Raw genomic sequence first — 27,606 nt, 5'->3', positions numbered from 1 at the left:
ATTTCATGGTGATTGAGGCAGGGGACCGATTTTCATTCAGCCTCGGCGTGTTTCCCGTGCTGTGGGAAACACTCCATGTTTTAGGAGATGTGTTTTAGCCAGCAGCCAGTTGGACATTGAAATGCTTGTTTGACAGATGGGCTAAAAGATGAGTTATTGCAGCAGGGCACTCTGTTCTTTCAGACAAACTTATGGCTGGGAGATCTTTGTGTTTACACTGAAAATTCTTAGTTTCCACTCAGAATTGTTCTGTTGACACATATTTACCAACTTTTCGGACCCCCTCAAACTGACACCATCAGGATGGGGGAGCACCATGGCTGCATTCACCACTACTTCAGAGGACGAGCAACATCACCAGTCTCGCCAGGCATGGCATGCACTTCTGCCACTTGGAGCTCCACAACACAGTGCTGCGCCAGAAGCACCTGCACAAGAGCACAGAGAGCAACAACAGAGAGAGTGACATCGCGGAAGGCACTACCCTCGCCAGAGGGTCTACAGACCAAGGCTCAGCTTCCTGGACCTCTCTGAGCAGCAGTGCACAAGGAGGTTGAGAGTGAGTCGCCAGGTGGTCGCAGACATCTGCAGCCTCCTTCATGCCGAGGTGCTCCTGGATGGGCCGAGCAGCATCTCATTACCCGTCGCTGTCAAAGTCACCACTGCCCTCAACTTCTTCGCCTCCGGATCATACTAGGGTGCCACGGGGGACATCGCCGGGGTCTCTCAGTCGTCTGCACACAAATGCATAAGGCAGGTCACCAACGGCTTGTTCCGCAGGGCCTCGCAATATGTCAACTTCCCCATGGACGACCTCAGTCAGAAGGAGAGGGCAGTGGGATTCCACTCTGTGGCTGGCTTCCCACGGGTGCAGGGTGCAATTGATTGCACCCATTTAGCAATCAGAACACCCCCATACGAGCCAAGACTGTTCATCAACAGAAAGGGGTATCACTCCATCAAAGTTCAGCTTGTTTGTGACCACCGCAAAAGATTCCTTCATGTGTGCGCCAGATTCCCTGGCAGCTGCCATGGTTCATTCATTCTGAGGGAATCCAACATCCCAGGGTTCTTCCACACACCGAACACCCTTAAGGGCTGGCTTCTCAGGAACAAGGGATACCCCCTGCACACATGGCTCATGACACTCTGTGGAACCCCATCTCCGAGCAACAGCGTCGATACGACAGCCACATCGCCACCAGGTCTACAATTGAGCATGCTATAGGGCTGCTCAAGATGCGATTTAGGTGCCTTGATCGTTCTGGGGGAGTGCTTCAATACGCACCAGAGTGGGACGCATTATAGTAGTATGTTGTGTCCTGCACAACATGGCACAACAGAGAGGGGTGTCACTTGAGGAGGCCCCATCCACATCTGCCATCCACATTGAGGAGGAGGAGAAGGAGGAGGATGACAAACCCATGGCCAGAGCAGTGGCTTACCTGGTTGCTCATGAGGCCAGGGAGTCACTGATATGTGAACGGTTCCCCTAACATCAGAAAGTGTGAACAGTTCAGTCCTCAGACCACCTGGAAAGGGCAGCGCTAACACCAGCCCCCCCCCCCCCCCACCCCACGCACAAAATAGTCCTGCAACTACACATACACCCACTGTAAAGTGACCCAATGGGTGGCATCAAGTGTCGCCGTTCATGGTGAAGCTCATGAAAGGGCCCTATCACAAAAGCCAGTCAAGAATGGACAAGACGTGGCCAGTAGTGGTGAGAATGATAACATTTAATGTGAATATAACAAAAAACAAATATAAATGGAAAACATGACAGTCTGTCAGACACCCTTGTGCCTACCCTTCATGATCACAAGACCTTAGCCTTCCTCTTCCTGTCACTTCTACGTAGTGCATCCCCAATGGCTGCAGCAGAGGTTGAACATGAGCAGGTTGCCCACGAGGGCCCCTCCAAAGACTGCTCCACCTGCACCTGTGCAGGGGCAGACTCAGCCACCTGGAGAGGAGGCAGCATTGCGGGTACTGGTTGAGAGGGGGACAACGGGTGAGATGTGGGAGTGCTTTTGAGTGGGGTCCCCACTTCCATGTCCCATTTCGCCATCATCCCTCTTCTGGGCTGGGCCCAAATCACTCCTACCAACCTGCTGGAGAACAGTTTGGAAGACACGTGTGATGTCTTGTAAGGCCACTTCTAAAGTATCTGTCAACCTGTTTAAGGCTGCAGAATGTTGTTCACCCTGAGTCCGAACGACCGTTGTCAGGGCCTGAATGGACTCATTTGTGATCCGTGCTTGAAGCTCAACGGAGGCTGCCATTCTCTCCTTCGCAGACATTCCCGCACTTACCTGTGCCACAATTCCACTAATGCAGGAGTTGGACTCCTCTATCCTCTGCACTATTGTGAAGAATGTGTGTGGCACCTATTCCAGTACCTTGCAAATGTGCTGTTGTCCCTCGATTTGGAGAGGCAGGGACTAATTAGGAACAGTCAGCATGGTTTTGTGAGAGGAAAATCATGTCTCACGAATTTGATTGAGTTTTTTGAAGGGGTAACCAAGAAGATAGATGAGGGCTGTGCAGTAGACGTGGTCTACATGGACTTCAGCAAAGCATTTGACAAGGTACCGCATGGTAGGTTGTTACATAAGGTTAAATCTCATGGGATCCAAGGTGAGGTAGCCAATTGGATACAAAATTGGCTTGACGACAGAAGACAGAGGGTGGTTGTAGAGGGTTGTTTTTCAAACTGGAGGCCTGTGTCCAGCGGTGTGCCTCAGGGATCGGTGCTGGGTCCGCTGTTATTTGTTATTTATATTAATGATTTGGATGAGAATTTAGGAGGCATGGTTAGTAAGTTTGCAGATGACACCAAGATTGGTGGCATTGTGGACAGTGAAGAAGGTTATCTGGGATTGCAACGGGATCTTGATCAATTGGGCCAGTGGGCCGATGAATGGCAGATGGAGTTTAATTTAGATAAATGTGAGGTGATGCATTTTGGTAGATCGAATCGGGCCAGGACCTACTCCGTTAATGGTAGGACGTTGGGGAGAGTTATAGAACAAAGAGATCTAGGAGTACAGATTCATAGCTCCTTGAAAGTGGAGTCACAGGTGGATAGGGTGGTGAAGAAGGCATTCGGCATGCTTGGTTTCATTGGTCAGAACATTGAATGCAGGAGTTGGGATGTCTTGTTGAAGTTGTACAGGGCATTGGTGAGGCCACACTTGGAGTACTGTGTACAGTTCTGGTCACCCTATTATAGAAAGGATATTATTAAACTAGAAAGAGTGCAGAAAAGATTTACTAGGATGCTACCGGGACTTGATGGTTTGACTTACAGGGAGAGGTTAGACAGACTGGGACTTTTTTCCCTGGAGAGTAGGAGGTTAAGGGGTGATCTTATAGAAGTCTATAAAATAATGAGGGGCATAGATAAGGTCGATAGTCAAAATCTTTTCCCAAAGGTAGGGGAGTCTATAACGAGGGGGCATAGATTTAAGGTGAGAGGGGAGAGATACAAAAGGGTCCAGAGGGGCAATTTTTTCACTCAAAGGGTGGTGAGTGTCTGGAACGAGCTGCCAGAGGCAGTAGTAGAGGCGGGTACAATTTTGTCTTTTAAAAAGCATTTGGACAGTTACATGGGTAAGATGGGTATAGAGGGATATGGGCCAAGTGCAGGCAATTGGGACCAGCTTAGTGGTATAAACTGGGTGACATGGACATGTTGGGCCGAAGGGCCTGTTTCCATGTTGTAACTTCTATGATTCTATGATCTTTCTCCCTTTAAAGGATGGTCCCCGGAGTTCAGCATCTGCGTCCATCTGAGCAGAGCCTGGAGAGGAGTGCGCCCACTGATGCGGACTCTCCGCAGCTGCCCCTGCCACCAATCTCTGCTCGTGCTCACTTGTGTGTGGTGACTCACCAGGTGCCAACCCAACTAACCGATTACTAGGACCCACCGAGGTGTGAGTATCTGCGCTGGTGGATGGCTCGCTATGATGTGACAGTGCACCCTCAGATGCCAGGAGCTCCTCTGAGGAATCACCCTCTGCCGTCACCCTGTGGTCGTTGAAGGGCCTGTAAGAGAACAGAAGGCAATATTAAGCATCATCACAGATGAGTCATGTTGCGATGAGCATACTGAGGTGTTCAACATGGCAAGCACTGTTGACATCAATTCATGTTGTGTGTGATGAATGTTAAAGTTGTGTCACCAGACGTTTGTTGGGTGCCAGTCTCGGCGTCTCTGACGGACAGGCACTTGAGGGTGCAGCTGATCTCCAGTGCCTCCTGCTTCACGTGTGTGAGGACCACTATTTGTTGTGGCCCCCTCCAGTCTTCACCCTCGCTTGCATTTTGCCCTCTCTTCTCCTAGAAGGGGAAAAGTACAGACGTCTGAGTGAGTGATGGTGAAGTAGCCAGCCAATGAATGCATTGCTTTGGGTGAGGCTGACCGTGAAAGAGATGCATCAGAGGGTGAGTATGAGACAGATACATCACATTGGATGAGGATTGAGGTGAGTGGTAGTGGTGGGGTGACTAATGGGGAGGTGAGGAAGTGCTCAGGAAGTACAGGCAAGTTGAGGATGAACTTTAAGTGGGTGTTTTTTTTTTTATTCGTTCACGGGATGTGGGCATCGCTGGCAAGGCCGGCATTTATTGCCCATCCCTAATTGCCCTCAAGAAGGTGGTGGTGAGCCGCCTTCTTGAACCGCTGCAGTCCGTGTGGTGACGGTTCTCCCACAGTGCTGTTAGGAAGGGAGTTCCAGGATTTTGACCCAGCGACAATGAAGGAACGGCGATATATTTCCAAGTCGGGATGGTGTGTGACTTGGAGGGGAACGTGCAGGTGGTGTTGTTCCCATGCGCCTGCTGCCCTTGTCCTTCTAGGTGGTAGAGGTCGCGGGTTTGGGAGGTGCTGTCGAAGAAGCCTTGGCGAGTTGCTGCAGTGCATCCTGTGGATGGTGCACACTGCAGCCACAGTGCGCCGGTGGTGAAGGGAGTGAATGTTTAGGGTGGTGGATGGGGTGCCAATCAAGCAGGCTGCTTTATCTTGGATGGTGTCGAGCTTCTTGAGTGTTGCTGGAGCTGCACTCATCCAGGCAAGTGGAGAGTATTCCATCACACTCCTGACTTGTGCCTTGTAGATGGTGTAAAGGCTTTGGGGAGTCAGGAGGTGAGTCACTCGCCGCAGAATACCCAGCCTCTGACCTGCTCTCGTAGCCACAGTATTTATATGGCTGGTCCAGTTAAGTTTCTGGTCAATGGTGACCCCCAGGATGTTGATGGTGGGGGATTCGGCGATGGTGATGCCGTTGAATGTCAAGGGGAGGTGGTTAGACTCTCTCTTGTTGGAGATGGTCATTGCCTGGCACTTATCTGGCACTCAAAGGGTGGTGAGTGTCTGGAACGAGCTGCCAGAGGCAGTAGTAGAGGCGGGTACAATTTTGTCTTTTAAAAAGCATTTGGACAGTTACATGGGTAAGATGGGTATAGAGGGATATGGGCCAAGTGCAGGCAATTGGGACTAGCTTAGTGGTATAAACTGGGCGACATGGACATGTTGGGCCGAAGGGCCTGTTTCCATGTTGTAACTTCTATGATTCTATGAATGTTACTTGCCACTTATGAGCCCAAGCCTGGATGTTGTCCAGGTCTTGCTGCATGCAGGCTCGGACTGCTTCATTATTTGAGGGGTTGCGAATGGAACTGAACACTGTGCAGTCATCAGCGAACATCCCCATTTCTGACCTTATGATGGAGGGAAGGTCATTGATGAAGCAGCTGAAGATGGTTGGGCCTAGGACACTGCCCTGAGGAACTCCTGCAGCAATGCCCTGGGGCTGAGATGATTGGCCTCCAACAACCACTACCATCTTCCTTTGTGCTAGGTATGACTCCAGCCACTGGAGAGTTTTCCCCCTGATTCCCATTGACTTCAATTTTACTAGGGCTCCTTGGTGCCACACTCCGTCAAATGCTGCCTTGATGTCAAGGGCAGTCACTCTCACCTCACCTCTGGAATTCAGCTCTTTTGTCCATGTTTGGACCAAGGCTGTAATGAGGTCTGGAGCCGAGTGGTCCTGGCGGAACCCAAACTGAGCATCGGTGAGCAGGTTATTGGTGAGTAAGTGCCGCTTGATAGCACTGTCGAAAACACCTTCCATCACTTTGCTGATGATTGACAGTAGATTGATGGGGCGGTAATTGGCCGGATTGGATTTGTCCTGCTTTTTGTGGACAGGACATACCTGGGCAATTTTCCACATTGTCGGGTGGATGCCAGTGTTGTAGCTGTACTGGAACAGCTTGGCTAGAGGCGCAGCTAGCTCTGGAGCACAAGTCTTCAGCACTACAGCTGGGATGTTGTCAGGGCCCATAGCCTTTGCTGTATCCAGTGCACTCAGCCGTTTCTTGATATCACGTGGAGTGAATCGAATTGGCCGAAGACTGGCTTCCGTGATGGTGGGGATATCGGGAGGAGGCTGAGATGGATTATCCACTCGGCACTTCTGGCTGAAGATGGTTGCAAACGCTTCAGCCTTGTCTTTTGCACTCACGTGCTGGACTCCGCCATCATTGAGAATGGGGATGTTTGCAGAGCCTCCATCCTCCCGTTAGTTGTTTAATTGTCCACGACCATTCACGACTGGATGTGGCAGGACTGCAGAGCTTTGATCTGATCCGTTGGTTGTGGAATCGCTTAGCTCTGTCTATAGCATGTTGCTTCCGCTGTTTAGCATGCATGTAGTCCTGAGTTGTAGCTTCACCAGGTTGGCACCTCATTTTTAGGTACGCCTGGTGCTGCTCCTGGCATGCTCTTCTACACTCCTCATTGAACCAGGATTGATCCCCTGGCTTGTTGGTAATGGTAGAGTGAGGAATATGCCGGGCCATGAGGTTACAGATTGTGCTGGAATACAATTCTGCTGCTGCTGATGGCCCACAGCGCCTCATGGATGCCAGGTTTTGAGCTGCTAGATCTGTTCTGAATCTATCCCACTTAGCACGGTGGTAGTGCCACACAACATGTTGGATGGTGTCCTCAGTGCGAAGACGGGATTTCATCTCCACGAGGACTGTGCGGTGGTCACTCCTACCAATACTGTCATGGACAGATGCATTTGCGACAGGTAGATTGGTGAGGACGAGGTCAAGTAAGTTTTTCCCTCGTGTTGGTTCGCTCACCACTTGCCGCAGGCCCAGTCTAGCAGCTATGTCCTTCAGGACTCGGCCAGCTCGGTCAGTAGTGGTGCTACCGAGCCACTCTTGGTGATGGACATTGAAGTCCCCCACCCAGAGTACATTTTGTGCCCTTGCTACCCTCAGTGCTTCCTCCAAGTGGTGTTCAACATGGAGGAGGACTGATTCGTCAGCTGAGGGAGGACGGTAGGTGGTAATCAGCAGGAGGTTTCCTTGCCCGTGTTTGACCTGATGCCATGAGATTTCATGGGGTCCAGAGTCAATGTTGAGGACGCCCAGGGCCACTCCCTCCTGACTGTGTATCACTGTACCGCCACCTCTGGTGGGTCTGTCCTGCCGGTGGGACAGGACATACCCAGGGATGGTGATGGAAGAGTCTGGGACGTTGGCTGAAAGATATGATTCTGTGAGTATGGCTATGTCAGGCTGTTGCTTGACTAGTCTGTGGGACAGCTCTCCCAATTTTGGCACAAGTCCCCAGATGTTAGTAAGGAGGACCTTGCAGGGTCGACTGGGCTTGGTGTTTTGCCGTTGTCGTGTCCAGTGCCTTGTGGTCCGTCCGGTTTTATTCTTATTATGACTTTTCGTAGCGAGATTTTACAACTGAGTGGCTTGCTCGGCCATTTCAGAGGGCAATTAAGAATCAACCACATTGCTGTGGGTCTGGAGTCACATATAGGCCAGACCGGGTAAGGGCAGCAGGCTTCCTTCCCTAAAGGACATTAGTGAACCAGATGGGTTTTTACGACAATCCGGTAGTTTCATGGCCATCATTACTGATACTAGTATTTTAATTCCAGATTTTTATTTAATTGAATTTAATTAATTAATTGAATTTAAATTCGCCAGCTGCCGTGGCGGGATTTGAACTCATGACTCTGGATTTTAGTCCAGGCCTCTGGATTACTAGCCCAGTAACATAACCACTATGCTACCGTACCCGGTGAGGAGCGATGTGATGAAGTAGTCTTGGCAGTGCAGAATGAGTTGGGGGTTGGGGTTGATGTGGAACACGGAATGCAGGAGAATCAGTAAGTGTACTCACTTTTGTTGCACTGGACCCAGGTGTGGGAGATGTTGCTGCTGCTGGTGACCTCCTCTGCCACCTCAAGCCAGGCCTTCTTGGTGGCAGAGGCAGGGCACTTTCTTCCGTCTGCGGGGTAAATCACTTCCCTCTTCCTCCTCTCCCCGGTCAGTAGCTGCTGCAGTGAGGCATCATTAAATCTTGGAGCAGCCTTGCCCCTGTGCTGCTCCATTGTGCCTTTTTGGTCTTTGCTGCAGCAAAAGCCTTTGGAGCAATGGCCCATTAAATAGAGCCGCTTCAGCTGACAGCCTGACATGCGGGTGTGCAGTCCCACCGCCATCTGAAAATCGAGCCCCAGGTGTCTGGATTTTGCCTCATTCTCAGTGTGTTATGCACCAAAAAGTAATCAAACAATAAATAAAGAGGTAGATGGATTACCTACCTTTTGATGTCATAATTACAATATCAATGGTAAAATAAAGCAGGAAATTCCGAGAAACAAATCTCTTGTTATGACATCCTCCCTTACAACATACTATAAGAATGCAGCCCCCAGCACTATCTTCAGTTCGTCTGACCACAAAATGTATCGCAACACAAGCTTTAGTCACTGAACTCTACATTCCCATTTCCTTTACAAGTAACTAGAAACAAGTAGCTCACTTGAGCAGTATTTTAGAGGAATATTCTCCTCTGATAGTAAAATCCTTGCCCATCTTTCTCAACAACGCCCAGTTTGAATCTCTCCAATCAGGTTTCCACCCCTGCCACAGCATCAAAACTGCCCTAACCAATATCACAAATGACATCCTCTGTGCCTGTGACCATGGTGCATTCTCCCTCCTCATCCTCTCTGCAACCTGTGACACAATGGACCATACCATGCTCCTCCAATGTCTCACTTCCATTGTCTAGTTCAGTGGGACTACCCTCACTCGGTTCCTCTCTTACCTATCCAATTGTAGCCAGAGCATCTCCCGCAATGGCTTTGCTTCCCACCCCTGCACCGTTACCTCCAGAGTCCCTCATGGATCTATCCTAGAATTGGACACAATACTCCTGCTGTAGCCGAAACAGTGTTTTATACCTCTGTAACATCACCTGTCTCCGCCCCTGCCTCAGTCCATCTGCCGCTGAAACCTTTACCATTCTGTTGTCACCTCCAGACTCAACAATTCCAATGCTCTTCTGGCCGGCCTCCCATCATCCACAAACTTCAGCTCTTCCAAAACTCTGATGCCTGTATCCTATTGGTACTGTACCCTATCCTGCATCAAGTCCCATTCAACCATCACCCCTGTCCTCACTGACCAACGTTGGCTTTCGGTCCCCAGTGCTTCAAATTTAAAATTTTTGTGTTTAAATTCCTTTACAGCTTTGCCCCTCCCTATCTCTGTAACCTTCTGCAGCCCTACAACTCCCAAAAATCTGTTCCTGACTCTGGCTGCTTGTGCGTTCCCCTCCTCTCCTCCTGCCCCCACTACACTCCACCATAAGAACATTCTTAAGATAAAGGAGCAGGAGTAGGGCATACAGACCCTTGAGCCTGCTCTGCCATTTAATAAGATCATGGCTGATCTTCGACCTCAACTCCACTTTCCCTCCCGATCCCCATATCCCTTGATTCCCTTAGACTCCAAAAATCTATTGCACTGAGTCTTGAATATACTCAATGACTGAGCATCCACAGCAATCTGGGGTAGAGAATTCCAAAGATTCACCACCCACTGAGTGAAGAAATTCCTCCTCATCTCAGTCCTAAATCGCCCACCCTTTATCCTGAGATTATGCCCCATAGTTCTAGCCTCTCCAGACAGGGGAGCCTCTCCACATCTACCCTGTCAAGCCTTCTAATAATTTTATACGTTTCAATGAGATCACCTCTTCTAAACTTCAGAGAATATAGGCCCATTCTTCTCGATCTCCTCATAGGACAACCCTCTCAACCCAGGAATCAATCTAGTGAATCTTCGTTGCACCGCCTTTAAGGCAAGTATATCCTTCCTTAGGTAAGGAGACCAAAACTGTACACAATACTCCAGGTGTGGTCTCACCAAAGCCCTGTACAATTGTAGCAAGACTTCCTTTCTCTTGTACTCCAACCCCCTTGCAGTAAAGGCCAATATATCATTTGCCTTCCTAATTGCTTGCTGTACCTGCAAGTTAACTTTCTGTGTTTTGTGGACAAGGACACCCAAATCGCGTATACCTTCTTTAGCACCTTATCAACTTTCCTGCTACCTTCAGGAATCTGTGGACATGTACTCCAAGGTCCCTCTGTTCCTCTACACTTCTCAGTATCCTACCATTTATTGTGTATTCCCTTGCCTTATTTGCCCTCCCCAAATGCATTACCTCACACTTCTCAGGTTGAATTCCATTTGCCACTTTTCTTGCCCGCCTGACCAGTCCATTGACATCTTCCTGCAGACTACAGCTTCCTTCCTCACTATCAACCACAATTAATAATTTTTGCATCATCTACAAACTTCTTAATTATGCCCCCTACATTAAGTCTAAATCATTGATATATACTGCAAAATGCAAGGGACCTAATGCTGAGCACTGTGGAACCCCACTGGAAACAGCTTCCAGTCACAAAAACACCCGTCGACCATTACTCTTTGCTTCTCGCCACTGAGCCAATTTTGGATCCAACTTGCCACTTTCCCTTGGATCCCATGGGCTTTTACTTTTCTGATCAGTCTGCCATGTAGGACCTTGACATAAGCCTTGCTAAAATCCATGTAGACTAGGTCAAATATGCTACCCTCATTGACCGTCCTTGTTACCTCCTCAAAAAATTCAATCAAGTTAGTCAGGCATGACCTTCCCTTAACAAATCCATGATGACTGTCCTTGATTAATCCGTGCCTTTCTAAATGACGATTAATACTGTCCCTCAGAATTTTTTCCAATAATTTGCCCACCACCAAGGTTAGGTTGACTGGCCTGTAATTACTTGGTCTATCCCTCCCTTCTTAAACAACAGTACCACGCCTGTAGCCAAAGAGACTTGGAAAATGATGGTCAGAGCATCTGCTATTTCCTCCCTTGCTTCTCTTAACAGCTTGGGATACATTTAATCCTGTATTTTATGCGTTTAATTTTAACTTTTTACCATTTTTTTCCTGAACTGATCTTATTCGCTGATGCGCTATTATCATTAAATTCTGTCCCTTCCTGTTACACTCTGCTTATCTTTACCCTAATTGCTACACTGCTCTAATGCCTTGACCTTTCTCTTTAGATTTCTAAATTTCCCCTAACTTGAACCCCCCCCACCCCACCACATTGGCAACTATGCCTTCAGTTGCGTAGGCCCCATGCTCTGGAATTCCCTCCCTAAATCTTTATCCCTCTCCACCTCCCTCTCCTCCTCAATACTCACCTCTTTGACCAAACCCCCTCCTATTATCTCCTTTGGCTCAGCATCCATTTTTTTGCTTATGCCTCTGTGAAGCACCATGGAATGTTTTTCTACATTAAAGGCGCTACATAAATGCAAGAAGCTATTGTTGCTGAAAAAGTAAATGTGACTAAAACTGGCTAATAAGAGTGGCTAAATGTGCAAATGAACCCAACAGTCTGTTTCTAGCACTACTTTGTGGCTTGCAAAAGGGCAGAAAGCAAAAAATGGAAAAGAGGAGTCATTTATTGAGCAGTAGTTTAGGGCAGTCATTATTTTGTTTAGCACTGTGATTGTCTTGTTAAAGGGCATTGGAGAGAAATTTGTGCTTTATTTCACAGCACTTGAAAACACAGAGCAACAGTTATGATCAGATTCACTTATTTCAATCAGTACAACTTGTCTTCTCATAATCACACAAAATAATGAACACCCTGTTGCACAGGAGGCAATATATATGTTAACGCCTAAACTCTCACTCTGACCTGCCATTAGTTACATGAATGGCAAGTGTTTGAAGCATTTACAGACAGTGGTAGATTTAAGGAGCTGAGGCTGCTGCCAGACCCAACTTTACTCCACTGCCAAACCCATTCTGGCCTCTGCGGACAGACTTGATCTCAATCCTGCTGCTGGACCCTACTCAATCCCCACGACTGTATTCAACCTCAATCCTGCTACCAAAATTGTTAAGGGAAGGTCATGCCGTTCAAGACTGAGGTGAGGAATTTCTTCACGCAGAGGGTTGTGAATCTTTGGAATTCTCTACCCCAGAGGGCTGTGGGTGCTGAGTCATTGAATATATTCAAGGCTGAGATGGATAGATTTTTGGCTCTAGGAGAATCAAAGGATATGGGGATCGGGTGGGAAAGTGGAGTTGAGGTCGAAGATGAGCCATGATCAGATTGAATGGTGAAGCAGGCTCGAGGGGCTGTATGGCTTACTCCTGCTCCTAATTCTTATGTTCTTATGTCTTCTTCTGCTAAACTTGGGCTTTCAGCCACCAGATTAACTTCATTCCTGATGCCAAACTCTATCCTGTTGCAATGGAAGGTATTTGTTACAAATTCAGGGCCTCATTTTAGATATTCTCTCTGGTAGAGCAGTGCAAGTCATTCCCGTAAGAGGTCTGAGTATCTTATGCCTAGGGGTGTGCCTCTGCTGCCCAATATCTAACCATATGATAGTATAACCCAGGGCGTTAACAGTAGTATCCCCTTGTGATCTGAATGTGTCTTTTCCACAACAGTTTCTTCAATCTCTTCAAAGGTTGAGATGAGGCTAAATAAGCATTGTTGAGCTGCTTTACATCACAGCACTTGAGCACACAGAGCAAAAGTTACGGAGAAACAACATCAAAACTTAACTCATTAGCATTTTAACCATCTATAGTCAGTGTTCTTTTTAACTTAGGAACATAGGAACAGGAGTAGGTCATTCAGCCCCTCGAGCCTGTTCCATCATTCAATTAGATCATGGCTGATCTGAAAATTGTGTGAATACACTATCCTTTAAAATATATTTAAAAACAATTTTTTTCTGAATGCTTTCTGTGGAAAAATGGTCAAAAGATACTATAAAGTGACAGTTGTGCGCGCAATTACTGGCCCAGCCGAACTGTCTACATTCAGCATTTGGAAGCTTAGAATTTGGGGGGAAAACAATAAGCAGATCACATTTGAGTATGTAAAATTTCAACCATAACTTGACATTCATAATTTCACGAGAGCCACTCTGGAATTGGAAAGGGTTGACACATATGACTAGTCCGCAATTGTTTTAAAAAGCTGTTTTTTTCTCATAAATAAAATCAGCATTTTGACTTTTTTAATTTGTTCTTGGAATGCAGGTGATGCTGGCAAGGCTGCATTTATTGCCTATCCTTAGTTACCCTGAGAAGATGGTGGTAGGCCTTCTTTAACTGCTGGAGTTGTGGTGATGGTGCTCACACAATGGTAGTCAATTCCAGGATATTGACCAGGGACGATGAAGGAATGGTGATGTATGTCCAAGTCATGATGGTGGTTGATTTGGAGAGGAACTAGGTGGTGATGATGTTCCCATGACATTACTGCTCTTGTCTTTTTGGTGGTTGAGGTTGTGGGGGAGGAAGGTGCTATTGAAGTAAGCTTGGTGAGTTGCTGCAGTGCATCTTGTAGATAACACATACTGAAGCAACAATATGCTGGTGACGCGGGGTGGATATTGCGTCTGGTGGCGGAGGTGTGATATAATGATCTGCTTTGTGCGGGCTGCATTGACTTTTGTGAGTGTTGGGCAAGTGGTGAGTATTTCATCACACTCCTGACGAGCTTGCAGATGGTGGGTGGCCTTGAGGGGTCAGGAAGTGAGCCGCTCATCAGAGTACCCAGCCTCTGTCTTGTTCCAATGGCCTCCTTCTGTGCTGTATGATTCTAAGATATAAAGAGTAAATGGATAATCAAAGGAAGGGTGGGGCTGATTAAAGACCAAAAAGGAAATCTTCTTGTGGAGGCAGAGGGCACGTTGGAGGTACTAAATGACTACTTTGCATCTGACTTCACAAATGGAGGAGGGGGGGGGTACAGAAATTAGATAGGATAAAAATAGATAAAGAGGAGGTACTTAAAAGATTGGCAGTGCTCAAAGTAGAAAAGTCACCCGGTCTGAATTGGTTGCATCCTAGGTTGCTGAGGGAAGTAAAGGTGGAAATAAAGGAGGCTCTGGCCACAATCTTTCAATCTTCCTTGGACGTGGGAGTGGTGCCAGAGGACTGGAGGATTGCAAATGTAACACCCCTGTTTAAAAAAGGGGAGAGGGCTAAACCTGGTAACTACAGGCCAGTCAGTCGAACGTCGGCGGTGGGGGAACTTTTAGAGACAATAATCCAGGACAAAATTGTCACTTGGAAGAACATGGGTAAATAAATGACAGCTAACATGGATTTATTAAAAGTAAATTGTGTCTGACAAACTCGATTGAGTTCTTCGATGAAATAATGGAGAGGGTTGATGAAGGTAGTGCAGTTGTCGTTGTGTATATGGACTTTCAAAAGGTGTTTGATAAAGTGCCACATGATAGACTCGTTAGTAAAATCAAAGCCCATGGGACAAAAGGAGCAGTGGCTGGGTGGATACGAAATTGGCTAAGAGACAGAAAGCAGTAGTGGCGAACAGCTGTTTTCAGACTGGAGGGAAGTGTACAGTGGTGTCCCCCCAAGGGTCAGTATTAGGACCACTGCTCCCTTTAATATATATTAATGACCTGGACTTAGGTATAAAGGACATAATTTTAAAGTTTGCAGATGAGACAAAACTTGGAAATGTACTAAACAGTGAAGAGGATAGTAGCAGACTTCAGGAGGACATAGACAGACTGGTGAAATGGGCAGACACGTGGCAGATGAAATTTAATGCAGAGCAGAGTGAAGTGAACCATTTTGGAAGGAAGAATGAGGAGAGGCAATATAAACTAAATGGTACAATTTTAAAGGGGGTGCAGGAACAGGAAGTTCACATAAAAATCTTTGAAGGTGGCAGGACAAGTTCATAAAGCTGTTAGTACAGCAAACGGATCCTGTGCATTATAAATAGACGCATAGAATACAAAAGCAAGAAAGCATGCGAACCTGAGACCAAATCACTGGTTTGGTCTCAGTTGGAGCATTGTGTCCAAATCTGGGCGCCATACTTTAGGAAGAATGTCAAGGCTTTGGAGAAGGTGCAGAGGAGATTAACTAAAATGAAACCAGGGATGAGGTTATGTGGGGAGACTAGAGAAGCTTGGACTGTTCTCTTTACAGCAGAGAAGTTTAAGGGGAGATTTAATAGAGATAGGAACATAGGAACAGGAGGAGGCCATTCAGCCTCTCGTGCCTGCTCCGCCATTTCATAAGATCATGGCTGATCTGTGATCTAACTCCATATCCATATCCCGTAATACCTTTGGTTGCCAAAAAGCTATCTATCTCACATTTAAATTTAGCAATTGAGCGAGTATCAATTGCCATTTGAGGAAGAGAGTTCCAAACTTCTACCACCCATTGTGTGTAGAAATGTTTTCTAATCTCGCTCCTGAAAGGTCTGGCTCTAATTTTTAGACTGTGCCCCCTACTCCTAGAATCCCCAACCAGCAGAAATAGTTTCTCTCTATCCACCCTATCCGTTCCCCTTAATATCTTATAAACTTCGATCAGATCACCCCTTAACCTTCGAAACTCCAGAGAATACAACCCCAATTTGTGTAATCTCTCCTCGTAACTTAACCCTTGAAGTCCGGGTATCATTCTAGTAAACCTACGCTGCACTCCCTCCAAGGCCAATATGTCCTTCCGAAGGTGCCGTGCCCAGAACTGCTCACAGTACTCCAGGTGCAGTCTAACCAGGGTTTTGTACAGCTGCAGCATAACTTCTGCCCCCTTGTACTCTAGTCCTCCAGATATAAAGGCCAGCATTCCATTGACCTTATTGATTATTTTCTGCACTTGTTCATGACACTTCAATGATCTATGTACCTGAACCCCTAGGTCCCTTTGGACATCCACTGTTTTTAACTTTTTACCATTTAGAAGTACCCTGTTCTATCCTTTTTTGATCCGAACTGGATGACCTCATTTTTGTCCACATTGAATTCCATTTGCCACGGTTTTGCCCATTCACCTAATCGATCAATATCGCTTTGTAATTTTATGTTTTCATCTACACTGCTTACAATGCCACCAATCTTTGTGTCATCGGCAAACTTAGATATGAGACTTTCTGTGCCTTCATCTAAGTCGTTAATAAATATTGTGAATAATTGAGGCCCCAAGACAGATCCCTGCAGGACTCCACTAGTCACATCCTGCCAATGTGAGTACCTACCCATTATCCCTACTCTCTGTCGCCTTTTGCTCAGCCAACTTCCGAACCAAGTCCGTACTTTTCCCTCGATTCCATGGGCTTCTATCTTAGTTAACAGTCTCTTATGTGGGACCTGATCAAATGCCTTCTGGAAGTCCATATAAATAACATCCATTGACATTCCCCTGACCACTACTTTAGTCACCTCTTCAAAAAATTCAATCAGGTTTGTCAGGCACGACCTACCTTTCACAAATCCATGCTGGCTCTCTCTGATTAACTGAAAATTGTCGGTGTTCAGTCACCCTATCCTTAATTATAAACTCCAACATTTTCCCCACAACAGATGTTAGGCTAACTGGTCTATAATTCCCCGGTTTCCCTCTCTCCTTTCTTAAAAAGCGGAGTGACATGTGCAATTTTTCAATCTAGAGGGACAGTTCCTGAATCTAGAGAACTTTGAAAGATTATAGTTAGGGTGCCTGCAATGTGCTCACCTACTTCCTTTAAAACCCTAGGATGGAAACCATCTGATCCTGGGGATTTGTCACTCTTTAGTGCTATTATTTTCTTCATTACTGTTGTTTTACTTATGTTAATTTTATCGAGTCCCTGTCCCCGATTCAATATTAGTTTTCTTGGGATTTCCGGCATGCTATCCTCTTTTTCTACTGTAAATACTGACGCAAAGTAATCATTCAACATGTCCGCCATTTCCCCATTGTCAATGACAATAACCCCACTTTCAGTTTTTAAGGGGCCAACATTGCTCCTGACCACCCTCTTTTTCCTAATGTAACTATAAAAGTTCTTTGTATTGGTTTTGATATCCCTTGCAAGTTTCTTTTCATACACTCTTTTTGTAGCCCTTACTATCTGTTTTGTGACCCTTTGTTGATCTTTGTATCTTTCCCATTCGCCAGGATCTGTGCCATTTTTTGCCTTTTGGTATGCCCTTTCCTTATGTCTTATACTGTCCCTTACCTCTTTAGTTGTTCATGGCATTTGTGCATTTGTGCATAGAACTCTTAGTTGGGCCACACACCCTAGCCTGACCTTCAGCTTTGATGCTGGGTTAATCGCCTTACGCCTTTTAGTTTTCACTTATCTGTCATGCCTAAAGTACACTTTCTTTCTGCTGCTCTACGCTTTTCCCTCTCACTTGTTCTTGAACAACTGTTTGTACTATTTGTATTGTAAATTTCCCCTGGGTCTTCCCCTCTCTTGCTGTACATATTACAGAGAGGGAGGTGCTGGAAGTCTTAACGCGCATCAAGGTAGATAAATCTCCGGGACCTGATGAAATGTATCCCAGGACGTTATGGGAGGTTAGGGAGGAAATTGCCGGTCCCCTAGCAGAGATATTTGAATCATCAACAGCTACAGGTGAGGTGCCTGAAGATTGGAGGGTCGCAAATGTTGTGCCTTTGTTTAAGAAGGGCGGCAGGGAAAAGCCTGGGAACTACAGACCCGTGAGCCTGACATCTGTAGTGGGTAAGTTGTTAGAGGGTATTCTGAGAGACAGGATCTACAGGCATTTGGAGAGGCAGGGACTGATTAGGAACAGTCAGCATGGTTTTGTGAGAGGAAAATTATGCCTCACGAATTTGATTGAGTTTTTTGAAGGGGTAACCAAGAAGATAGATGAGGGCTGTGCAGTAGACGTGGTCTACATGGACTTTAGCAAAGCCTTTGACAAGGTACCGCATGGTAGGTTGTTACATAAGGTTAAATCTCATGGGATCCAAGGTGAGGTAGCCAATTGGATACAAAATTGGATTGACGACAGAAGACAGAGGGTGGTTGTAGAGGGTTGTTTTTCAAACTGGAGGCCTGTGACCAGCGGTGTGCCTCAGGGATCGGTGCTGGGTCCGCTGTTATTTGTTATTTATATTAATGATTTGGATGAGAATTTAGGAGGCATGGTTAGTAAGTTTGCAGATGACACCAAGATTGGTGGCATTGTGGACAGTGAAGAAGGTTATCTAGGATTGCAACGGGATCTTGATAAATTAGGCCAGTGGGCCGATGAATGGCAGATGGAGTTTAATTTAGATAAATGTGAGGTGATGCATTTTGGTAGATCGAATCGGGCCAGGACCTACTCCGTTAATGGTAGGGCGTTGGGGAGAGTTATAGAACAAAGAGATCTAGGAGTACAGGTTCATAGCTCCTTGAAAGTGGAGTCACAGGTGGATAGGGTGGTGAAGAAGGCATTCGGCATGCTTGGTTTCATTGGTCAGAACATTGAATGCAGGAGTTGGGATGTCTTGTTGAAGTTGTACAGGGCATTGGTGAGGCCACACTTGGAGTACTGTGTACAGTTCTGGTCACCCTATTATAGAAAGGATATTATTAAACTAGAAAGAGTGCAGAAAAGATTTACTAGGATGCTACCGGGACTTGATGGTTTGACTTATAGGGAGAGGTTGGATAGACTGAGACTTTTTTCCCTGGAGAGTAGGAGGTTAAGGGGTGATCTTATAGAAGTCTATAAAATAATGAGGGGCATAGATAAGGTAGATAGTCAAAATCTTTTCCCAGAGGTAGGAAAGTCTATAACGAGGGGGCATAGATTTAAGGTGAGAGGGGAGAGATACAAAAGGGTCCAGAGGGGCAATTTTTTCACTCAAAGGGTGGTGAGTGTCTGGAACGAGCTGCCAGAGGCAGTAGTAGAGGCGGGTACAATTTTGTCTTTTAAAAAGCATTTGGACAGTTACATGGGTAAGATGGGTATAGAGGGATATGGGCCAAGTGCAGGCAATTGGGACTAGCTTAGTGGTATAAACTGGGCGACATGGGCATGTTGGGCCGAAGGGCCTGTTTCCATGTTGTAAACTTCTATGATTCTATGAACAGCACTAGCAAACACCCCCACAAGGACATTGGTCCCGGTCCTGCTCGGGTGTAACCCGTCCCGCTTGTACAGGACCCACCTTCCCCAGAACCGGTCCCAATGTCCCAGGAATCTAAATCCCTCCCTCCTGCACCATTCTTGCAGCCACGCTGCATGTTCAAAATTATGAAGGGTTTTGATAAATAACGAGAAACCGTTTCTACTGGCAGGAGGGTCAATAACCAGAGGACATATTTAAGGAAATTGTACAAATTATTTTACACAGCGAGTACTTGAAAAGGAAAAATTTGCATGGCTGCGAAGAAAGAGCAGGGGAGTGGGACTAATTCAATGGGCCGAATGGCCGCCTTCTCTGCTGTATGATTCTATGATGAACTCTGTTTTCTCCTTTCTAACCAATTTTTAATCCAACTTCCTATCCTCCCACTAATCCCATACCCCTTAATTTTTTTAGTAATCTCCCATGTGGTATCTTGTCAAAGGCTTAAGAACATAAGAAATAGGAGCAGGAGTAGGCCATATGGCCCCTTGGGCCTGCTCCACCATTCAATAAGATCGTGGCTGATCTTCAACCCCAACTCTACTTTCACGCCCGATCCCCATATCCCTTGATTCCTTTGGAGTCCAAAAATCTATCGATCTCAGTCTTGAATATACTCAACGACTGAGCATCCACAGCCCTCTGGGGTAGAGAATTACAAATATTCACAACCCTCTGAGTGAAGAAATTCCTCCTCATCTTAGTCCTAAATGTCCGACCCCTTTTCCTGAGACGATGTCCCCTAGTTCTAGACTCTCCAGCCAGGGGAAACATCCTCTCCGCATCTACCCTGTCAAGCCCTCTTAGAATCTTAAATGTTTCAATGAAATCACCTCTCATTCTTCTAAACTCCAGACAGTAAAGGCCCATTCTATTCAATCTTTCCTCCAAGGACAACCCTCTCATCCGAGGAATCAATCTAGTGAACCTTTGTTGCACCGCCTCTAAGGCAAGTATATACTCCTTTAGGTAAGGAGACCAAAACAGCATATAGTACTCCAGGTGTGGTCTCACTAAAGCCCTGTACAATTGCAGCAAGATTTTCTTACTCTTTTACTTCAACTCCCTTGCAATAAAAGCCAACTTACCATTTGCCTTCCTAATTGCTTGCTGTACCTGCATGTTAATTTTCGCGTACATGGACACCCAAATCCCTTTGAACACCAACATTTAATAGTTTCTCACCATTTAAAAAATACTCTGTTTTTCTATCTTTACTACCAAAGTGAATAACCTCACATTTCCCCACATTATACTCCAACTGCCACTTCTTGCCCACACACTTAACCTGTCGATATCCTTTTGCAGACTCTGTGTCCTCCTCACAGCTTACTTTCCCATCTAGCTTTGTATCGTCAGCAAACTTGGATACATTACACTCAGTACCTTCATCTAAGTCATTAATATAGCTGAGGCCCAGCACCTATCCCTGTGGCACCCCACAAGTTACAACCTGCCAACCCAAAAATGACCTGTTTATTCCTACTCTCTGTTTTCTCTCCGTTAACCAATCCTCAATTCATGCTTTCCTCCCGAGGCCCCTTTTGCCCTCTGCTGGTTGTAGAAGATTCCATGGCACTATTCGAAGAACAGCAGGGTTCTTTCCGGTGTCCTGGCCAACATTTATCCTTCAATCAAGACCTAAAAAAAATGATCTGGTCATTATCACATTGCTGTTTGTGGGACCTTGCTGTGCACAAATTGTCCTTTTTTTTATTTGTTCATGGGATGTGGGAGTCGCTGGCAAGGCCAGCATTTATTGCTCATCCCTAATTGCCCTTGAGAAGGTTGTGGTGAGCCACCTTCTTGAACCGCTGCAGTCCGTGTGGTGAAGGTTCTCCCACAGTGCTGTTAGGTAGGGAGTTCCAGGATTTTGACCCAGCAACAATGAATGGCGATATATTTCCAAGTCGGATGGTGTGTGACTTGGAGGGGAACATGAAGGTGGTGATGTTCCCATGTGCCTGCTGCCCTCGTCCTTCTAAGTGGTAGAGGTCGCGGGTTTGGGAGGTGGTGTCGAAGACGCCTTGGTGAGTTGCTGCAATGCATCCTGTGGATGGTACATACTGCAGCCACAGTGCGCCGGTGGTGAAGAGAGTGAATGTTTAGGATGGTGGATGGGCTACCAATCAAGCGGGCTGCTTTGTTCTGGATGGTGTCGAGATTCTTGAGTGTTGTTGGAGTTGCACTCATCCAGGCAAGTGGACAGTATTCCATCTTGAAAGAAGTGGCTGCAGAGGTAGTAGATGCATTGGTATTAATTTTCCAAAATTCCCTAGATTCTGGAAAGGTCCCATCAGATTGGAAAATAGCGAATGTAACTCTTCTATTCAAGAAAGGAGGGAGACAGAAAGCAGGAAACTACAGGCCAGTTAGCTTACCATCTGTCATAGGGAAAATGCTAGAATCTATTATTAAGGAAGTTATAGCAGGGCACTTAGAAAATCTCAATGCAATCAGGCAGAGTCAACATGGCTTTGTGAAAGGGAAATTGTGTTTGACTAATTTATTAAGAGTTCTTTGAGGAAGTAACAAGCAACGTGGATGAAGAGGATTCTGTGGTTGTAGTGTACTTGGATTTCCAGAAGGCTTTTGACAAGGTGCCACATCAAAGGCTACAACACAAAATAAGATCTCATGGTGTAGGGGGTAACATATTAGCATGGATAAAGGATTGGTTAGCTAACAGGAAACAGAGAGTAGGCAAAAATGGGTCATTTTCAGGTTGGCAAGATGTAACGAGTGGAGTGCCACAGGGATCAGTGCTTGGGCCTCAACTATTTACAATCTATATCAATGACTTGGATGAAGGGATTGAATGTATGGTTGCTAAATTTGCTGATGACACAAAGGTAGGTAGGAAAGTAAGTTGTGAAGAGGGCATAAGGAGTCTGCAAAGAGATATAGATAGGTTGAGTGAGTGGGCAAAAATTTGGCAGATGGAGTATAATGTGGGAAAATGTGAACTTGTCCATTTTGGCAGGAGGAATGGAAAAGCAGTATATTATTTAAATGGAGAGAGATTGCAGAACTCTGAGGTACAGAGGGATCTGGGTGTCCTCATACATGAATCACAAAAAGTTAGTATGCAGGTACAGCAAGTGATTAGGAAGGTAAATGGAATGTTGTCATTTATTGCAAGGGGAATGGAATATAAAAGTAGAGATGTTTTGCTACAGTTGTACAGGGCATTGGTGAGACCACATCTAGAATACTGTGTGCAGTTTTGGTCTCCTTATTTAAGAAAGGACATAATTGCTATGGAGGCGGTTCAGAGAAGGTTCACTCGACTGATTCCTTGGATGAGGGGGTTATCTTATGAGGAAAGATTGGACAAGTTGGGCCTGTATACACTGGAGTTTAGAAGAATGAGAGGTGATCTTATTGAAACATAAGATTCTGAGGGGACTAGAAGGGGTAGATGCTGAGAGGCTGTTTCCCCTTCTGGGAGAGACTAGAACTAGGGGCCATAGTTTAAAAATAAGGGGTCTCCCATTTAAGACTGAGATGAAGAGAATTTTTTTGTCTCAGAGGGTTGTGAGTCTGTGGAACTCCCTTCCCCAGACAGCGGTGGAGGCAGGGTCATTGAATATTTTTAAGGCTGAGTTAGATAGATTCCTGATTAACAACGGAATCAAAGGTTATAGTAGGTAGACGGGAAAGTAGGGTTGAGGTCACAATCAGATCAGCCATGATCTTATCAAATGGCTGAGCAGGCTTGAGGGGCCGAATGGCCACTCCTGCTCTTAATTTGTATGTTCGTATCACACTCCTGACTTGTGTTTGTCGATGGCGGACAGGCTTTGGGGAGTCAGGAGGTGAGTAACTCGCTGCAGAATACCCAGCCTCTGACCTGCTCTTGTAGCCACAGTATTTATGTGGCTGGTCCAATTAAGTTTCTGGTCAATGGTGACTCCCAGGATGTTGATAGTGGGGGATTCGGCGATGGTAATGCCATTGAATGTCAATGGGAGGTGGTTAGACTCTCTCTTGTTGGAGATGGTCATTGCCTGGCGCGAATGTTATTTGCCACTTATCAGCCCAAGCCTGGATGTTGTCCAGGTCTTGCTGCATACGGGCACGGACTGCTTCATTATCTGAGGGGTTGCCGCATTTCCTACATTACAACAATGACTACACTTCAAAAATACTTAATTGGTTGTAAAGCAGATGGGAACATCCTGAGGTCGTGAAAGGTGCTTAATAAATGCAAGTCTTTCTTCTCTTTTTAAAGTACGTGTACATTACATCCCCATCTACCACGTTGGGTTACGTCCTCAAGGAATTGCATGAGGTTTGTCGAGCATGATTGCCCCTTTTGAAATCCATGCTGGCTGTTTCTAACTATTTTCATTGCTTAATTTCACAATCCAGCAAGGCAGCCATGTAATAAGAGAACCAGGAGGGTCAGCCTGAAGCTTTGCCAAAAAGGGAAGAAGAAATGGTTGAGGGAGGTGTGCAATCGGGAAGAGTGGTGCTACTATTCACTGATTAACAGGACTTGTACTTAACACTGTAAATGTGTCCTTGTTCAAACAATCCTACAGTCTTCATTGCAATATACTGGCTCTGTGAACAACATGCTCTGTCTCTATTACAATACCTGCCTATAACCCACCATCAGGTACATCAATATATCTTTTCTGAAAATATATGGACGCACTACAGGATAAATTGAAGGATGGAAAATCATGAGCTGGGGATTGCAATTTCCTGATATGTGATATGCTAGAAGTGCAGAAGCGAAATATCTCCCCTTACATTCCAAAAAAGATGCATCCACTTTACTGTCACCTTAGGTTGCTCCTCCTGACTTGCGCTTTGTGCTTCACCCTGATCTTTTTTTGATTCCTGAGGTGAATATTGGATATCTCTGAGCTGGTGCCTGCATGATTATGAGTGCGTGATGGATGCTCACAAGATGGCACACCTTCCTGTTGTCTAATGGTGGGTATATCACCTTGGGAGACCGCTACACAAAGAGAAAGGGAACATGCGTTATCTTGGTGCATGCTGGAAATGCCTCTGCACAAAATACCAGTATCAATTACCTGAGTGCCACATTGCTGGGCAGATGTGCCTGCACTTTACTGAGTGAGAGAATTTTGAGTGAAAGCAATAAAATAAGTTAAAGAGAACACTTGTCTTTTTGGGCTGCCAAAGCTCTTCATGGCTCACACCCTTTATTGACTCCACTCCCACAATTTGAAAGGATCACCACATGAGATCTGGGTTCGATGGCTCTGAACCATGGGACCTTTCTCTGCTGGGAAGGTGCCACATCCTCACCTATTCCTCCAGCTCCCTCGTGCTCTGTGAATCACGCAGTGCCACATCCTCACCTACTCCTCCAGCTCCCTCGTGCTCTGTGAATCACGCAGTGCCACATCCTCACCTATTCCTCCAGCTCCCTTGAGCTCTGTGAATCACGCAGTGCCACATCCTCACCTACTCCTCCAGCTCCCTCGTGCTCTGTGAATCACGCAGTGCCACATCCTCACCCACTCCTCCAGCTCCCTCGAGCTCTGTGAATCACGCAGTGCCACATCCTCACCCACTCCTCCAGCTCCCTCGTGCTCTGTGAATCACGCAGTGCCACATCCTCACCTATTCCTCCAGCTCCCTCGTGCTCTGTGAATCACGCAGTGCCACATCCTCACCTATTCCTCCAGCTCCCTCGTGCTCTGTGAATCACGCAGTGCCACATCCTCACCTATTCCTCCAGCTCCCTGGAGCTCTGTGAATCACGCAGTGCCACATCCTCACCTACTCCTCCAGCTCCCTCGTGCTCTGTGAATCACGCAGTGCCACATCCTCACCCACTCCTCCAGCTCCCTCGAGCTCTGTGAATCACGCAGTGCCACATCCTCACCCACTCCTCCAGCTCCCTCGTGCTCTGTGAATCACGCAGTGCCACATCCTCACCTACTCCTCCAGCTCCCTCGTGCTCTGTGAATCACGCAGTGCCACATCCTCACCTACTCCTCCAGCTCCCTTGTGCTCTGTGAATCATCTGATGCCACATCCTCACCTACTCCTCCAGCTCCCTCGTGCTCTGTGAATCACGCAGTGCCACATCCTCACCTACTCCTCCAGCTCCCTCGTGCTCTGTGAATCACGCAGTGCCACATCCTCACCTACTCCTCCAGCTCCCTTGTGCTCTGTGAATCATCTGATGCCACATCCTCACCTACTCCTCCAGCTCCCTCGTGCTCTGTGAATCACGCAGTGCCACATCCTCACCTACTCCTCCAGCTCCCTCGTGCTCTGTGAATCACGCAGTGCCACATCCTCACCTACTCCTCCAGCTCCCTTGTGCTCTGTGAATCATCTGATGCCACATCCTCACCTACTCCTCCAGCTCCCTTGTGCTCTGTGAATCATCTGGTGCCACATCCTCACCCACTCCTCCAGCTCCCTCGTGCTCTGTGAATCATGCAGTGCCACATCCTCACCCACTCCTCCAGCTCCCTCGTGCTCTGTGAATCACCCGGTGCCATATCCTCACCTACTCCTCCAGCTCCCTCGTGCTCTGTGAATCACCCGGTGCCATATCCTCATCTACTCCTCCAGCTCCCTCGTGCTCTGTGAATCACCCGGTGCCACATCCTCACTATCTAATTCCACCCAGGTAGAAGTATTTGAGCTGGAGCATGGAAGTGAAAATACAAGTGACACTGGAGGTGAGATCAAGGGGCTTGTAGCAGACGAACACAGAGCAGAATCTGGGACCTGTGATTCATGGGTGGCCTTTGCCTTGACTTCCTCTTCCTCTTTATAATCATTCCCCATGCCTTCATCATTTTCAGGGCCCACAAGAAAGAAATTCTGGCTCTCCTTCTCCTCATCATCATCTGTCGCTGTGATGGATCTGCAGGAAAGGAGAGAAGCAGCTAAGAAAGGGTGAGCATTAGCTCCATGAGATTGAGAAGATAGAGAAGGGTGTGGAAGGTTGTGGCTATGGTGTTACATAGGGAGCTGTGTAGGTGTGGAGTCACTAACCTGGCACTGGAACTATGCCCCATCCTCGTTATCTCCCATGGCAAGACCAAAGTGCTTGCCCATCAGCTCCATGGCCTGCTTCTCATAGAGGGTGAGCTCTTTAATGTCAGGGCTGTCCTCTCTGGTGCTCTGCATCTCATGAGCACTGTCATGCAACAAGATTTAGTAAATTAAGTGAATGCTAGCAAATGAGGACTGTTTCCCAGGTGGGATGTGACAGCTGGTGTAAGACCCCGTTAAAGTGGATAAAGTGGTTTTAAGATTGTGCTTGCAAGTGAATGCTGTTAGGGGGGATGGCAACACATACTGTAAGATCCCTAGTTACTATCCCCTTTAACCAGATTGCAGTGTGAAGAGTTATTTGTCAGTTCTTAATTTTAAGAGGGTGAAGACTGTGCTGATGCCCCAGGTGCCCAAGGGAAAAAAGGGAGAATGGTCAGTGTGTTACCTTGCTACCCTGGTCAAGTCATTGAACTTCATGCTGCTGTGTCTGCAGTTCAGTGGGTGAGAGAGTTGGGACTCAATGCCAGTGCCACCTCTCTCTACATGGCATGAGAGACATTTTTTTGAAGTTCCTTCCCAATGAGTAACAGCAGTCTGTCTCTCCCTGTTCTATCTCCTTGAGAAGGTTTTAAGATCAGTCTCACTGAAATTGTGAGCTCTTCTCCAGTTCGTCCTTGCCATGCCCATGATCCTCTTTTGGCTGTCACTGCCAGATCCTGCAGCAGCTAATATTCTTGAATAGTGGGATTAAGACAATGAACCATCCAGTGCAGCTAGCTAACGGTAAACAGAATGATCCCAACACTTTGCTACTTACCTGCTGCTCCCCCAGCCAGCTGCAGCAACCTTTAGCCACAATTAGCTAAAGGATGCATTCTAATTTCCAAGCACCCCCAGCATATCACTTGTTTTACATGGCATTTGTGCCAATAGATCCTCCAATGGATATGCAAATGAGCTAACCAATGAAATTCTAGAGGATTCAGAGCATCAATGGGCTTTACTCAGGACTCCAGAGTAACTCACACCGTGGAATTACCGGGCCCATGGCTAAAGTCTAAACATGAGATGAAGCCCATGGCAATTATAACAGCAGATTAAGTGCTAGTGGGTGACAAAAGTGAAATTTATAAGGACGGGCACATCTGAAAATTTTCCAATAAAGTTTATCAAAATTAAATGTAAAAGATTTAGAACAGAAAGCAAGAGAAACTTCTTCACAGAGAGTTGTAAGGCTCTGGAATTCACTTCCAAGGTTAGTGGTTGAGGCTGATA

At 46.5% G+C, this 27,606-nt stretch overlaps 1 protein-coding gene across 2 annotated transcripts in view; it reads right to left on the bottom strand.

Moving 5' to 3' along the window:
• LOC137342759 (mannosyl-oligosaccharide 1,2-alpha-mannosidase IA-like) overlaps window positions 1–27,606 on the bottom strand; it is a 325,275-nt gene that overhangs the window by 80,054 nt on the left and 217,615 nt on the right. The gene's annotated exons all lie outside the window — the stretch shown is intronic.

This window comes from Heptranchias perlo, chromosome 26 (assembly GCF_035084215.1).
Source record: "Heptranchias perlo isolate sHepPer1 chromosome 26, sHepPer1.hap1, whole genome shotgun sequence".
In the NCBI taxonomy this organism is placed as follows: Eukaryota; Metazoa; Chordata; class Chondrichthyes; order Hexanchiformes; family Hexanchidae; genus Heptranchias; species Heptranchias perlo.
The sequence above is the reverse complement of the archived record's forward strand: the minus strand, read 5'-3'. Positions and strand labels throughout refer to the sequence as shown.